Source organism: Nomascus leucogenys, chromosome 2 (genome assembly GCF_006542625.1).
Source record: "Nomascus leucogenys isolate Asia chromosome 2, Asia_NLE_v1, whole genome shotgun sequence".
NCBI classification, from domain to species: Eukaryota; Metazoa; Chordata; class Mammalia; order Primates; family Hylobatidae; genus Nomascus; species Nomascus leucogenys.
In genome coordinates this window covers 149,131,557-149,145,553 of record NC_044382.1, presented here as the reverse complement: position 1 = coordinate 149,145,553, position 13,997 = coordinate 149,131,557, and the positions used below count along the sequence as shown (strand labels likewise).

General features: G+C 41.4%; 1 protein-coding gene and 1 long non-coding RNA gene across 4 annotated transcripts in view; one reads left to right on the top strand and one right to left on the bottom strand.

Moving 5' to 3' along the window:
• CDH13 (cadherin 13) overlaps positions 1 to 13,997 on the bottom strand; it is a 1,172,242-nt gene that overhangs the window by 794,451 nt on the left and 363,794 nt on the right. The window lies entirely within an intron of this gene.
• Positions 11,114 to 13,997, top strand: part of LOC105739434 — a 36,961-nt gene continuing 34,077 nt past the window's right edge. The window contains exon 1 of the long non-coding RNA XR_001115349.2: positions 11,114 to 11,287. This is a non-coding gene — a long non-coding RNA (uncharacterized LOC105739434). The remainder of the gene's footprint in view (positions 11,288 to 13,997) is intronic.

Here is a 13,997-nt window from a genome sequence, read left to right as displayed (position 1 = left end):
GTGCAGATTTCCATGCTGTGTGGTCACCACAGGGGTTTTTTTTTTGGAATAAATATAAAGTTATCTTTTCCTCCAAGGGACTTATGGTCCACTAGAAGATCATGACAACATTCTCACATAAACAGATTAAAAGGAGCTAAGTACAAGCAGTAAGAATTCATAAAGGAAGCTCTATGTGTTTTTCAGGAGAGAAGTGATACATCTGAATGGTAGTAAAATCAGTTGAGGTTTGGAAGGTGAAGCTGAGAGTGAAAAGTGGTGAGGAAAGAGAGAAAAGCTAATAGGCATAGAATGAGTAAGCTGTCCTCAAGTCATGTTCTGTCCTTAAAAGATAAATGACCGGGCGCGGTGGCTCACGCCTGTAATCCCTGAACTTTGGGAGGCCGAGGCAGGTGGATCACGCGGTCAGGAGATTGAGATCATCCTGCCTAACACGGTGAAACCCTGTCTCTACTAAAAACACAAAAAATTGGCCGGGCATAGTGGCGGGCGCCTATAATCCCAGCTACTTGGGAGGCTGAGGCAGGAGAATGGCATGAACCCAGAGGGCGGAGCTTGCAGTCGCGCCACTGCACTCTAGCCTGGGCAACAGAATGACACTCCCTCTCAAAAAACAAACAAACAAAAAAAAAGAAAAATGAGATAAACTTGGGGCCAGGTGAGGTCGCTCACACCTGTAATCCCAGCACTTTGGGAGCTCAACGCGAGTGGATCACCTGAGGTCAGGAGAGAGACCAACCTGGCCAAGATGGTGAAACCCTGTCTCTACTAAAAATACAAAAAAGTAGCCGGACGTGGTGGCAGGTGCCAGCTACTCGCCAGGCTGAGGCAAGACAATTGCTTGAACCTGGGAGGTGGAGGTTGCAGCGAGCCGAGATCGCACCTTTGCTCTACAGTCTGGGCAACAAGAACGAAACTCTGTCTCCAAAAAAAAAAAAAAAAAAAAGCTAAACCTGTGGATGTTCCTAGGGACAAAGCATTTACATAGAATTGCCCAACAAGATGTAAAAATGACTGACATTTACTGAGCACTTACTAGGTAACAAACGCTCTGCAACATCCTCCACCCTGTACAGACCAGGGTTTCTTAGCCATAACACTACTGACATTTTGGGCAGGATATTTTTTTTTTTGTTCTGCATGGATGTCTTAAGCGTTGCAACTTGTTTAACAGCATCTCTGAATTCTACCCACAAGATGCCAGTAGCATCCTCCAGCGTGACCACCAAAAATGTCATTAGATACTGCCAAATGCCCTCAGGGGTTGAAATTGTCCCTAGTTGAGAGCTACCGGTGCACACTCTTTTATCCCGTCTGCTTCTTAGAAGGACTGCAGAGGCAGCATCATTAGCCTCATCTTATTGATGAGGAGAGAGATATATGGAAACGTTAAATAAGTGCTGGACAACAGCTGCTGGAGAAGGGTCGTTGCCCTTTGGAATATATAGTGCAAATTGTGTTTTTAAACATGTCATTTGCTTTCATACTTACACAGTTTTTATTGTACAGAAGCATTAAAATTTTATGTAGCCAATGATATCAATTTTCAGCTTATTTTAACTTTTGGTGACATGCTTAAACTCTGCCTGACCATAAGATTAGAAAAAATTCACCTCTGATTGATTTTTTTCCAGTGATTTATGGTTACCTTGAACACGTACCTTGGTACCATCAAGAATTCATTTTGATGTAAGGACATATCTATATATATAAACATGTGTTATGTGGCTATATGATATTTCTTCCCGTTAAGAGAACTGAAGGGGTAAGAACAAGTGGTATTCTCTTAAATCCTATTATTTGGAGTTTGTCAAACAACATTTTGGTAAAATTTCTTCAAGTCACCTCCCTAAGGTTATGTGCACCAACAGTTGAGCCATAGGAGCTTTGGGACTGACAAAGTAGGGGGGGAAAAAAACCTTAAATGCTGGTAACATTAGGAAGTACCTACAATAAGGAAGTTGAAAGAGAAAAGGGGGCTAAATGGAAGCTACAAGGTACAGAGTTAGACAAGAAGGCAAGTCAAAAGAATCTAACATAATGAAAAACAAGAAGAGGGATGCTTTCACCAGAACGATGCACTTCAAGTATCAAATGAAGGAAAGTTTCTGCTGATGGAACCGGGAATAATACACGTTTTGGTGTCTGAAGGGATGTTCTTGGGAGGATAGAGTGAGTAGTTAACTGTGAAACTTGATTAAGATAAATATTCATGTGCATAAGTAAAATTACAGTGGCAGAGAGTGAAAGCTTCTTTATCAAAAAAAGTGTTGGTGAAAGTTAAAAATGAGAAGGGGCAGTATCTGCAAGAAAAAAAAAAGTTTCAAGGCGAAATTACGTGGCAGGGTTTCTTAAGTTAGGCTTAAGGGGTACATGAATGAGATTTATGGGAGCCCGTGTAACCCCTGAGATTATATTTAATTTTTGCTTATATGTATATGTTATTTTAAGGATATGGAACATACTAAATCCAATTATGAATAAGTGCTGATAACTACTTGTCAGAGGACAAGACCAATGTCTGCTAATTCATGGCACAGGAGAATGACCCAACAGAAGGATATAAATTGGAAGGCTGAGAGCGGCATGAGGTATTGGATGGAACAAGGTCCAAGCAGAGGTGAGGAAAGATGAAGTCAAGAGTATTTCCTGGACAGAAAAGTCTAGTCTTGAGATCTCATGTGTTTTATCATCATGCTTTATTATCACCAAGAGGACAGGCTGTCCAGAAAAAAAAAAGTTACATGTCACTACACAAAAACAGGACAAAACAGAAAAGAACTTCACCAAAGTGATACTCCTGCTTATTTATGAAAGCTGGAAATGCTTTTTTGCTATGTTCTTTCTTTCTCTTTTGTCAAAATGTCTTCAGTTAATATATGCTGATTTTTAAAATTACATAAGACACAAGGTGTTATTAAAATCAAGTCATTAATGCATTTTAGAAAATAGTTATTCTAGGGAAAATGATACAAGAAAAGTGAATATCTTAGGAAGGTCTGTATGGTGAAATATAAAAAGTTCCAGGCTCAAGAGACAAACGTGGATGTCTTCAAAGCCATAGAAAGGACAGGATTATGTCAACCTAGAAAATTTGAGCTGGTCACCAACTCTGCCATGAACTGACCATGACTGTGAGTGCTCAACTCTGAGATTCTCTCCCCCATTTGTGAAATGCAACACTGATGTCTTCTATACAGAGTTTCTAAGTAGGTTAAATATATTATTTATATGAATGCATGCTTAATAAATGCACATTCTTAGAGTTCTACTAGTATCAGATTCACCTTAGCTGACATTGTTGGCCTGATAAGAGCTGCAACTGGTACTTAATCTCTTTGACTCCTTATCGTTTAAAAATAGCCCAGGAAATGATAGTGAATATTTAATGTTGTGACAGAAACTTACCTTAGAAGCCAGATAGACTGCTGAACTTCTATGTTAGATATATCTGAGCTCAAATCCCAGTTTTTCCGTATATTAGCTATGTGATTGTGGAAAAATCTCTTGGGCCCAGTATTTTCATCTATAAAACGGGAATAAGAACAACTTGGGCTCAGGCCTGTTTCATCAAGTATAAAATAAGATTGCCATTAGCTGAGACATCTGGGTGGGATTGGGGGAGGTAAATGGAATGTATTGTGCATGTACAGGACCTTTATTTAAAATGTTGACATCGTGTTTGCCATGGATTGTTGCATTAATTTTTATTTTTATAAAATATTGCATTAAATATTATTTACTTTGATTACTGAGTTTTTTTGGTATCCCTTTAAATTTTGACCCAAAGAGAGTGCCTCATTCACCTCACTCTAGTCCTAGCCCTGAAGCCAACAATTAGTGAAAACGTATTAGGGTCAATCACAATACTGAGCACTGTGATTTTACACATTTGTTTGTTAGTAAAATGTTTAGCATGATACCTAGCCTAGAGTAAGGCAATATCATCATTACCACCCATTACCATCATTATCACCATCGCTACCATCATCATCACCACCATCATCACCATCACTATCATCACCATCACCACCATCATCACCACCATCACCACCATCAGCATCATCATCACTACCTTTATCATCATCACCACCGTCATTACCATCACCATCACTATCATCATCATCATCATCACCACCATCACCATCATCACCATCACTACCACCATCACCATTATCATCATTACCATCCCTATCGTAATTATCTTTACCATAATAATCATCAGCACCATCAACACCATCAGCATCACCATCACTAGAATCATCATCACCACCACCATCGTCATTACTATCACCACCATCACGATCACTATCATCATCATCACCACTATCACTATCATCATCATCACCACCATCACCATCATCATTACCCCCATCATCATCGTCACCATCATAATTATCATTACCATAATAATCATCATCACTACCATCGTCATCATCATCACTCTCATTACGATTTTCTAAGATATCCTAAATAAATTTCTTAATATTTCCAAGTTGCAGTTACCTCATTTTTATTACAAGGCTAACATTGCCCCCTTATAAGGTGTAAAACTTAAACAAGGTTGTTTTTGTTGTTGCTATCATTAATGTTTTTGCTGATTTCAATGTATGACCTGACTCTGCAGCAAATTCAAAGAGTGCTTGTCAAGAAATCACACATTTCTAATGAACGTGGAGACTAGCCAGGCAGAGAGATAAAGCAGGACCATGCTGGGTCCTGGGCTGGCTTTTGCAAAGCCGCCTAAGATCTTCACACAAAGAAGTATGCACTGTGCTCAGAGCTGATATTTCCATAGTCATAAAGCTCAGTGTTGTTCCAGTTCAGGAAGCTGATGAGTCATGGGGTAGATGCCACTGGGAGAGGAAGGGGGTTTACTCTTTTTTTTTTTCTTACCATTTTCATTACTTCTCAACTGATTTTCAATCTACAACAGGAAAGGAACATAATGACCTTCTACTCACTGCCCCACCCAGAAAACCTCAAATGACTAATTGCCTTTTTTCCTAAAGTGGAAGAGTTATTTCATCTGCCCGAAGGTTTTACTTCCTTCTGCTATGCTTTTGCCCGGTAAGCCTTTTAATCTTGTAAAGCACAGCCATATAAACAAACAAGGGAGAAAACAGGAAGATGGAAACTCTCCAAGTTCATCCCATTTTGAATCTCACTTGACAAACAGCGATGCATGGTTTTGATAAAGGGTATGAGGATTGTGATTTGACCTTCCTCTTGCCACTGTGTAAAATGTAAACACAATGTACTTTCTCATAATTAAACGATATTGATTCCCTAGCCGCCCGCGAGAGGGTTTAATCATCTTTCTCCTCTACGGATGCAGTGTGATCCCAGTTACCATTTAGTTACATCCAATCAGAAGTAAAGCATGATAAGCTGGGTGGGGGAATGCAGCGGCTTTGGGCTTCCAGAAGCTGTATAACTGGGGAGAAGTATCACATCTATTTTGAAAATAGTTGTTTGGTGTGTTTTTACGATACACCATGGTGTTATAATAGGTGAGATCAGATTCAGTAGTTTAAAGCAACAAGGACTTTTTTTCTCCCTTATTTAAGAGTCTAGGTTGGCAGTCCAGAATTGGAATGGTGGCTTGACGGTATTGGGGATGCATCCTGTTGCCATGCCATCTCTTCCATGTTACCCTTTTCAGCTTAACTGAAGATGATTCACCACCATGTTTGTGTTTCAGCTGAAGAAGAGAAAAACAGGAAGGGAAAATAGATTTCTTACATTTCAAAGGCATGGATTAATGTGCTAACATCACACTCACTCATGTCTTATTGGCCATCAGCCAGTTCCATTGCCGTACCTAGATGCAAGGTGGCTGGGGAAAGTAGTCTTTAGCTGAGTGACCATGTGCCCAGCAAAATCTGCTATTGCAAAACGGAGGATGACTATAGTGGGATTCACTATGAGTTCTGGCCACAGTTGAGTTAAATAAATGTTTCCCCAAGAATGGAAAGAGCGTCCTAGTTGGGGTCTCTCCATCCCTGAGCCACTTGGCTTGTGATGATAATTGATAGTGATGTTTAAAATGACGGGAATAAAGACAGCAGCAGTTAACATTTACTCACTTCTTGCTTTATGCCTCTTTGTACCAAGTGCTTTGTAAACATTATGCATTCTATCTTCAGGATAATCCTACAGGATCAATAGTATAATTATCCCAATTCTACCCATGAAGAAATGGAGCCGCATCAAGTTCAGAAACTTGCCCAACGTCATGTAACTAGTATGTGGCCAAATGAAACCCATGTGTCTCTATGTCCAAAGTTATTCTCTTAACCACTTTACTCAGGTATTAATAGTGGTCTGAAATGCTTCAGTATTTCACAAAGTTGAACTAAACTGACAAAGTTCCCCTTAACCAGATCATCTGAGCCAGCTAAGAAGTGTTTTTTTGGGCCTTGAATACTATCAATGTAGATATCAATGTAGATTGGCAGTTTCATTTGTCAAAGCCTAACAAGTTTTTCTTCCTTACAGAGAACTTAATTTTTAAAAAGAGGGAAAATGAATGAATATTTATTAAGTGCAATTTGTTTAGTATATCAGCTCTTTCTAAACATGGCTTCCAGAGTGACAGAGAAATAACCAAAGGGGCCATTAGTTGAGTAAAGGTTGGGAGATTAGGATGAAAGGCTATGCTCTCCATGGTCCCTCTGCTGGTGCTGATAGAAGCCCTAGCCCAAGAGCAGAGCAGGGAAATCCCTGCCCCTCCCTAAAGGTAGGGGTCTCAGGCACCCCACTGAGGCTTGATGATGCTGAATCAGTGAGCAACATGGAAACTGGAGCAGTCTAATGCAAGGGTCAGGGTGTACTAAGTCATGATGAGGAGGAGTTAGAGACATGGGTCTCTAGCTATAAAGAGGCCCATCCAAGAACTGAACAGAAAATCTAAGCCAGTGAGCGTGATGCACAAAGGATGGGTTCTGAGGTGCAGCTGCTGTCGTCTTCATGCATCAGCATATTAAAATGTTTGGGAAGAGAAGGGGAATAGAACATCCCTTCCCTCCCCACAAACAGATGGGTAATTAGATGGAGGGTGGGAGCCAGATGCTGTACTTCCCCTGAGACCAGCACCAGAGGGAATGGGCTGGCTCTGCAGAAGACATTTCCGTTCCTGAAAAGGGATATAATGATGGGGAAAGAATCAGGGCTTCAGGATCTTGCAGGGAGGGGTAACAACGGAGAGGGAGTGCTTCCTTCTTCCATGTCAATCCTCTGCAGCCCCCTTTCTGTGCACAAAAGAACCAAGCACCAGGTGAGCACTGCACTTAAGAGAATCCACCTGACTATAACCCTGTCAAAATGACATTTCAGGAAAACCTGCTTGTTAGATCCTGCCAACGCTATGTCTGCTGGTGTTTGTTTCAGTGGCCTGTTTTCTGTGTTTTTTAGTACAATGCTATAGACACTACCCCAGACGTGTAAGAAGTGTTCAGCTACGTACCATCCAAGAAGCAGCATCCTCTGAACTATGAGACACAGTCTGATATAACATGGCTTTAATGCTGACTCAGCTGCAATTATTTGCTATTAATCCAAAATAAATTCTTATAGAACACTTCTTCAAACGTTGCCCAACGCTACTTCACAATGATGATCAAATAGGGCTTGGCAAAGAGGCTGGCAAGGAAGTCTAAGATGAGTTCCTAGAATCTTTACGGGGTCAATTTACACAGCTCTCTCACCCTGGACCATTCTTTGTTTTTTTCAACTGAGTCAAGAGCCAGTGGTAACTCAAAACCTGCAACAACTTAAATCAGTAGTGTAAGAAGTGTAAGTATTTGTAAGATGTAGAATGTTCTCTGAAATCAAAAACAACAGTATAGGCAGCACCAATGCTCTATGGTGGGACAGCCCAAGACATCTGGAAAGGAGGGAACTTGGGCTGCCTTCGGGAGACAAAATGTGAAATTAGCCCACAAAGAAGAGTCATAAAATGTTAACAGAAAGAAACAGATATCAAGGGCAGAAAGACTGTAGAAAGTTATTATTAATATATTAACTGAATTAACCTACCTAAGATCCAATGTGGAATCAGAAGATAGGGCCTGGTAAGTCTTGAGGAAACAAACAAACAAAATAGCTGTCATGGCCCAATGGAAGCCCTGTTTAAGGAAGACTTTGCTTCACCCACGAGACTTAGAGGATCCTGAGGCAGATGGACACATGGGGTGGTCTCAGCTAAAGGTCATTAAACCTGCAAGCCCGAGCCCTTCTCTAGCCAAGGACATGCCAAACCAGCATCTTCATTTTTACCAATAATTTGGTTATCATCTCAGCACGAATTGATTTTCTGTTCCTCTGAACTTCTTCCCATTATTGCTTAATTTTTATGGGGTCAACTACTTGTTATGGTCTTTATTTCAAAGTAGGCTTTAATCTGCTTGATGCGAAGAACCATATGGTAACTTTTTTTTTGTAAATAACCCTCTTGTCATGTAGTAATGAAGTTAAGCATTTGCTTTAAAAAATGTATTTATAGGCTAATTTTAAATCAGACCAATTTATTGATCATACAAACATTTAGTTGAAGCTTTTTGACCTTGGGGTGTTGTTCCAGAACACTGCAGAATTCTAATCTCTGAGAATGTTAGATTATCTCTAAAGTTCTGAATTCTATCCCCACCCTGCTCCTTCACTAGTTGTAAACCAGTCTCTCTCCACGTAGAGCACAAAGTCTCACTGATATGAGACCCTAACTTAAATATATTTTTTATATATGCATATATTTAACTCTGATTGCAGATATCAAAATCCCCATTTAATGGAATCCTGAAAATTGACTTTTAAAAACATTTACAAACATCCTTGGTGATTCTGACTCCCAGGAAAGTTTGAGAACTGCTGATTTCAGGCCAAGCTCTTTATTTCACAAATAAGGATACTGAAACAGATAAGGCCATGCTTTCCCAGCTAGCTCGCAACAGAGGCCAGGCTAGGACATACTTCAAAATAGTGCTGGTCTCATTCTGAAGTTTACCACTTCCTATTAAAGCATGATGAAATCATGTCCTTAATGAGGTAAATCAGCGCTGTTTCACTTCTACGAAATACTCTTCTACTTGCTCAATGCTCCTTTCAGTGGAAACATACTTTTATTATATAATCTGCTAGAAATGGTTTCCTCATCCCTTTCTGAAATTTTTGACATGATTGATCCTCCAGCTCATTCACTACCTTCTTTTTGATTAATGGAAAAATTTCTGGTAAATTTGTATATATCACTTGCATCCTAGATAATGATGTAAAGTGGTTTTGTTAAATTGGCAGAATTAAAGTTTTAACTTTCTCCTTCCCTCTTCCTGAACTATGTTCAAGGCTAAGATCAGCTGTGCTCAAACTTCTATAGTTCTCGCAGTTTACAGACACAACCGTTTTTATTGCCAAAATCAGCAGTCCTTTGAGTTTCACTGTGCCACACGCAATGTTCACATCAGCAGTTGCTTGAGATTACCAAGCCCTCAGATCATGACTTGCCCTTTGATCACTTATTTGGCCACCCACATGTCGAGGGTAAGTTTTATAAATTATGTCCTGGAGATTGCCATGAGATGAGGGATTGCAGTAGTCTGGTTGTTTTATAAGAGCTAAATTGGACTTGGGCAGGAAAGAGATGAAAAGCCAGACTGAACAAGGGCCTTGCAGTTCATGGCATCTGAAGTGAAGGAGTTGAAATCTGTGTTAAAGAGAAATCAACATAAGTCTGGCCAATTTATATCAAAATTCTACATCTTCCCCCTCACTAGATGAATATTAAGAGGAAGGCATATTAAGATACATACTCTTTTTTTTTTTTTTTTTTTTGAGACGGGGTCTCGCACTGTCACCTGGGCTGGAGTGCAGTGGCACCATCTCGGCTCACTGCAAGCTCCGCCTCCTGGGTTCACGCCATTCTCCTGCTTCAGGTTCCTGAGCAGCTGGGACTACAGGCACCCGCCACCACGCCTGGCAAATTTTTTGTATTTTTAGTAAAGACGGGGTTTCACCGTGTTAGCCAGGATGGTCTTGATCTCCTCATCATGTGATCCGCCCGCCTTGGCCTCCCAAAGTAAGATATATACTTTTAAAGTATTTGATTTTTACCTTAAATTTGTCTTTCAGCAGTTAAAAGCAAAATTATTGCAAATGTGACCCATGTAATACCTAAGAGTATGTGATCAATTTTTCAGTTGAACGTGTCATTAATAATGCAGTCTTGATAGATATGTGGCTATTAGTTTGAAATACTTTTCCAGGCTAAGTTGTCACTGTTGCTTGGAAGAGGGCCATTGTGCAAGGTGGTGTGATCAGATGTGCTTCTGGACTTCATCAAATCAAGGATGGCAGGTGCCTGGCAGAGATGCTACTACTGCTTCCTCATGGCCTATCTCTGACAGGCACCACTACTGCCCTTTTTTCCAATGAGACCAGTATGGTTTCAAAATTGTTCTCAAACCAGAGCCATTGATTAGTGCCGGCACATGAAACTAAAGCCCTTTAATTCTTGAGTCAACATATGTATGAGCGTTGGTACTGAAATCTGATAAGAAAGTCTTCATTTTAAAAAGATATGCCATGGGGCGCAGTGGCCCACATCTGTAATCCCAGTACTTTGGAGGCCAAGATGGATCACTTGAGACCAGAAGTTCAAAATCAGCCTAGGCAACATAGCAAGACCCCATCTCTACAATAAATAAATAAATAACTGGTCCTGGTGGCATGCACCTGTAATTCTAGCTACTCAGGAGGCTGAGGTGGGAGAATCACTTGAGTCCAGGAGTTCAAGGCAGCATTGAGCCGTGATTGTGCCACCACACTCCAGCCTGGGTGATAAGGTGAGACTCTGTCTCTAAAAAAAATACCCCAAACCAAAAGACCCACACAAACGACAAGAAAGATAAGGAAACTTTTGGCTTCCTTGGCTAGACTGCCATCCAAGTGATTTGAAATCCTGAACGTAAGTCCAGGAGGGACCCAGGTAAACCCCCTCACAAGATGGGCTGTACCTAGAAAGATCAGAGAGATTGGTAGGCCAAGATGAGCGGGAACCACAGTAATGTATTCCTGTTTCCTCACTCCTGAGTCATTCCAACGGAAACATAAAGATGATGCCATCCTCCTTGAAATGCAGTTTGCATGTTTTTTTCTAGGATCCTTGCTTTTCTGTAGAACAAGAGGCTATCCATTCCAAAGATGAACTTTGAAAATGCTGAATTCTAGAATGATTGGCAATTGGCTCTCTGACTTCTAGACACAAGAGATTGGGGTTGGAACACAGATAAGGGTAAGTTGTTTCAGGGGGAAGGGAGAGGTTGCAGAGAAAAAAAAATCATGATGTGATCCAGTATATGGATATTTCACTGCAGGGCTGAAATAAGAGAATTGGCTGACAAGAAAAGACTCTGGGCTTCAAAAAACCTTGGAGACAAGAAATGGCTATTGAGGGGAGCTGGTAAAAAAAAAAAAATGGGACTGATGAGAAATTTGCTAAGCAGTTGTTGAACGGAGAGGCGGGGCTGGAGAAAATTTCTATAATTAGATCCCAGGGATTTTAACAAGGGCAGCTTCATTAAAAACAAAGGGATTAAACTAACATCTAAATGTAAATCACATTGCTTGGTTAAAGAGACACTGGCCAGAATGGGGATGAAAACAAGTCACTTCTGGATAGGTGAGTTAAGCTAGGAGAGCCAGCATTGAGAATAGAAGCAGGCAATACCCTGCACCTTGAATACAGCATGACTGCTGAGATTTCTTCATCCTCTGCACTAATCGAGAAAATTAAAGTCTCCATTGCATCACTGGTCCACACAGCCTCATCTAGGCTCTGGGCCTAGAGAAGGTGGCCAAGAGAAACAAACAAAAAAATTGACATGACTGCATTCCCAGCCTTCAGGCACCACTTTGCTGGTCACCCTTGCCATTGCCTTAAGCAGAATAAGTTTATAGGACCCTGATATTCCTGGGACATGTGGCTTCTTCAACTCCCCATCCCTCTCCAGCTCACACTGCCATGTCAAAGGCAGAACAGCACCTCCACAGTCAGCTAAGATTCAAAATCAGTGATTACTAACACGAAAGGTAACACGATATGCAAACTATATGCTTGCCTGAGGACACCCAAGGATGCAGACCTGTACTTGTGAGTGATGTCAACATAAATATACGCCCCACAGACAGCCCCATTTCTTGAGGTCTTTTCCTTTTTCAGCTACTCACACTGCCATGTTCCAGGTATCAGTTGGATACCCATTCAGTCTTCATTCTCTCTCTCCCTCTCCCCTTTGTCTGCTTTGTACATTTTTGAAAGTTGATTTTCTCTGTGTAAGTGCAGGCCTTACCCTATATTTCAATTTCATATTAACTTAGTAGTTCACTCTTTCATCCTTTAATAAGTTAATTTATTTATCTAATATCCACAGGGCTCACTTAGGTCTTTGGCATTGGCGGTATAAAAAGAAATGAAACAATGGAGGCTTCAAGGAGCGTAGAGTCTCACTTGAAATGTTCTGACCTGATGTCCTCTCTGTCTTTGCCTTTCACCCGCAGAACACCTCCTACCTTGTGGGACACAGCAATCTACTGAATGAGCATCCAGTCTCACTCCTGAATCTGCCCTTCATCACTCGCATTTTTTTTTTTTTTTTTGAGATGGAGTTTCACTCTGTCTCCCAGGCTGGAGTGCAGTGGTGGGATCTTGGCTCACTGCAACCTCCACCAGCCGGGTTCAAGCAGTTCTCCTGTCTCGGCCTCCAGAGTAGCTGGGATTACAGGTACCCACCAACATGCCCGGCTAATTTTTGTATTTTTGCAGCGATGGGGTTTCACCATGTTGGCCAGGCAGGTCTCAAACTCCTGACCTGAGGTGATCTGCCCACCTCAGCCTCCCAAAGTGCTGGGATTACAAGCGTGAGCCACTGTGCCTGGCTGATTACTCAGTCTATGGACGTTTTCAGCTCTGCTAGAAGCTCCCACGTTCTTGAAGCTCTGCCTCTATAATTCCAGCCTCCAATTTCTCTAGTTCACACTAGGGGTCCCCATACTTATCCGCCCATCTTTCATTGATTTGCCAGGAAAAGAAAACAAAAAACATTCCCTCAAGTTTCCTCACCTCGGATGCCCCCAGTGCATTTCATTTTCGAAAGGCATTTCTTTATATTAAAAAGAACACGTGTGTGCATGCACACACATACACCATACACATACGTGTGCACACATATACACTACATGCATATGTGCACACACACACCACATATGAATGTACACACACGACCCTGGGTTATATTGCTTTGGTTTTGGCCCAGCTGCCTTGTATTCTCATCAGTCTTCAATGATTGAGGAAGGAGGGTTATCGCTACAAGATGTAAAAACATAGCTGTGCTTCAATTGGCAGTGGCAGTATCACATTCTGGCAGGGAGTGCTCTGCTGGGAGGGTAGTGTTCCAGCCAGCTAGTGAAGCAAACAACGAGACGAGGCACTGTTGACTCATCAGATCATGATGAACACTTCAAAGGGAGAAAGACCTCTCTGTGCTAGATCGAGGTTACCTTTCCAAATCCCAAGAGGCAGAATCACAAAGCAAGAGATGGGGCAACCCAACACAAAACCCTTGAGTCTCTAAGCAATAGCAAAACCCACAGACCCTTGCTGAAGAATGCAGCCATAGGGAATTCCTTGCATGGTCCTTACACTCTTTGCAATTGAACCAGTGACCAGCAACCTAAAAAGAAGCCTTTTAAAACTGGCTGATTCCTCGCCTGGCACAGTGGCTCATGCCTGTAATCCTACCACTTTGGGAGGCCAAAGCGGGTATATCACCTGAGGTCAGGAGTTTGAGACCAGCCTGGTCAACATAGTGAAACTCCATCTCTACTAAAAATCCAAAAATTAGCTGAGCATCGTTTTAGCTGCCTGTAATACCAGCTACTGAGGAGGCTGAGGCAGGAGAATCGCTTGAACATAGAAGGAGGAGGTTGCAGTGTGCCAGGATCGT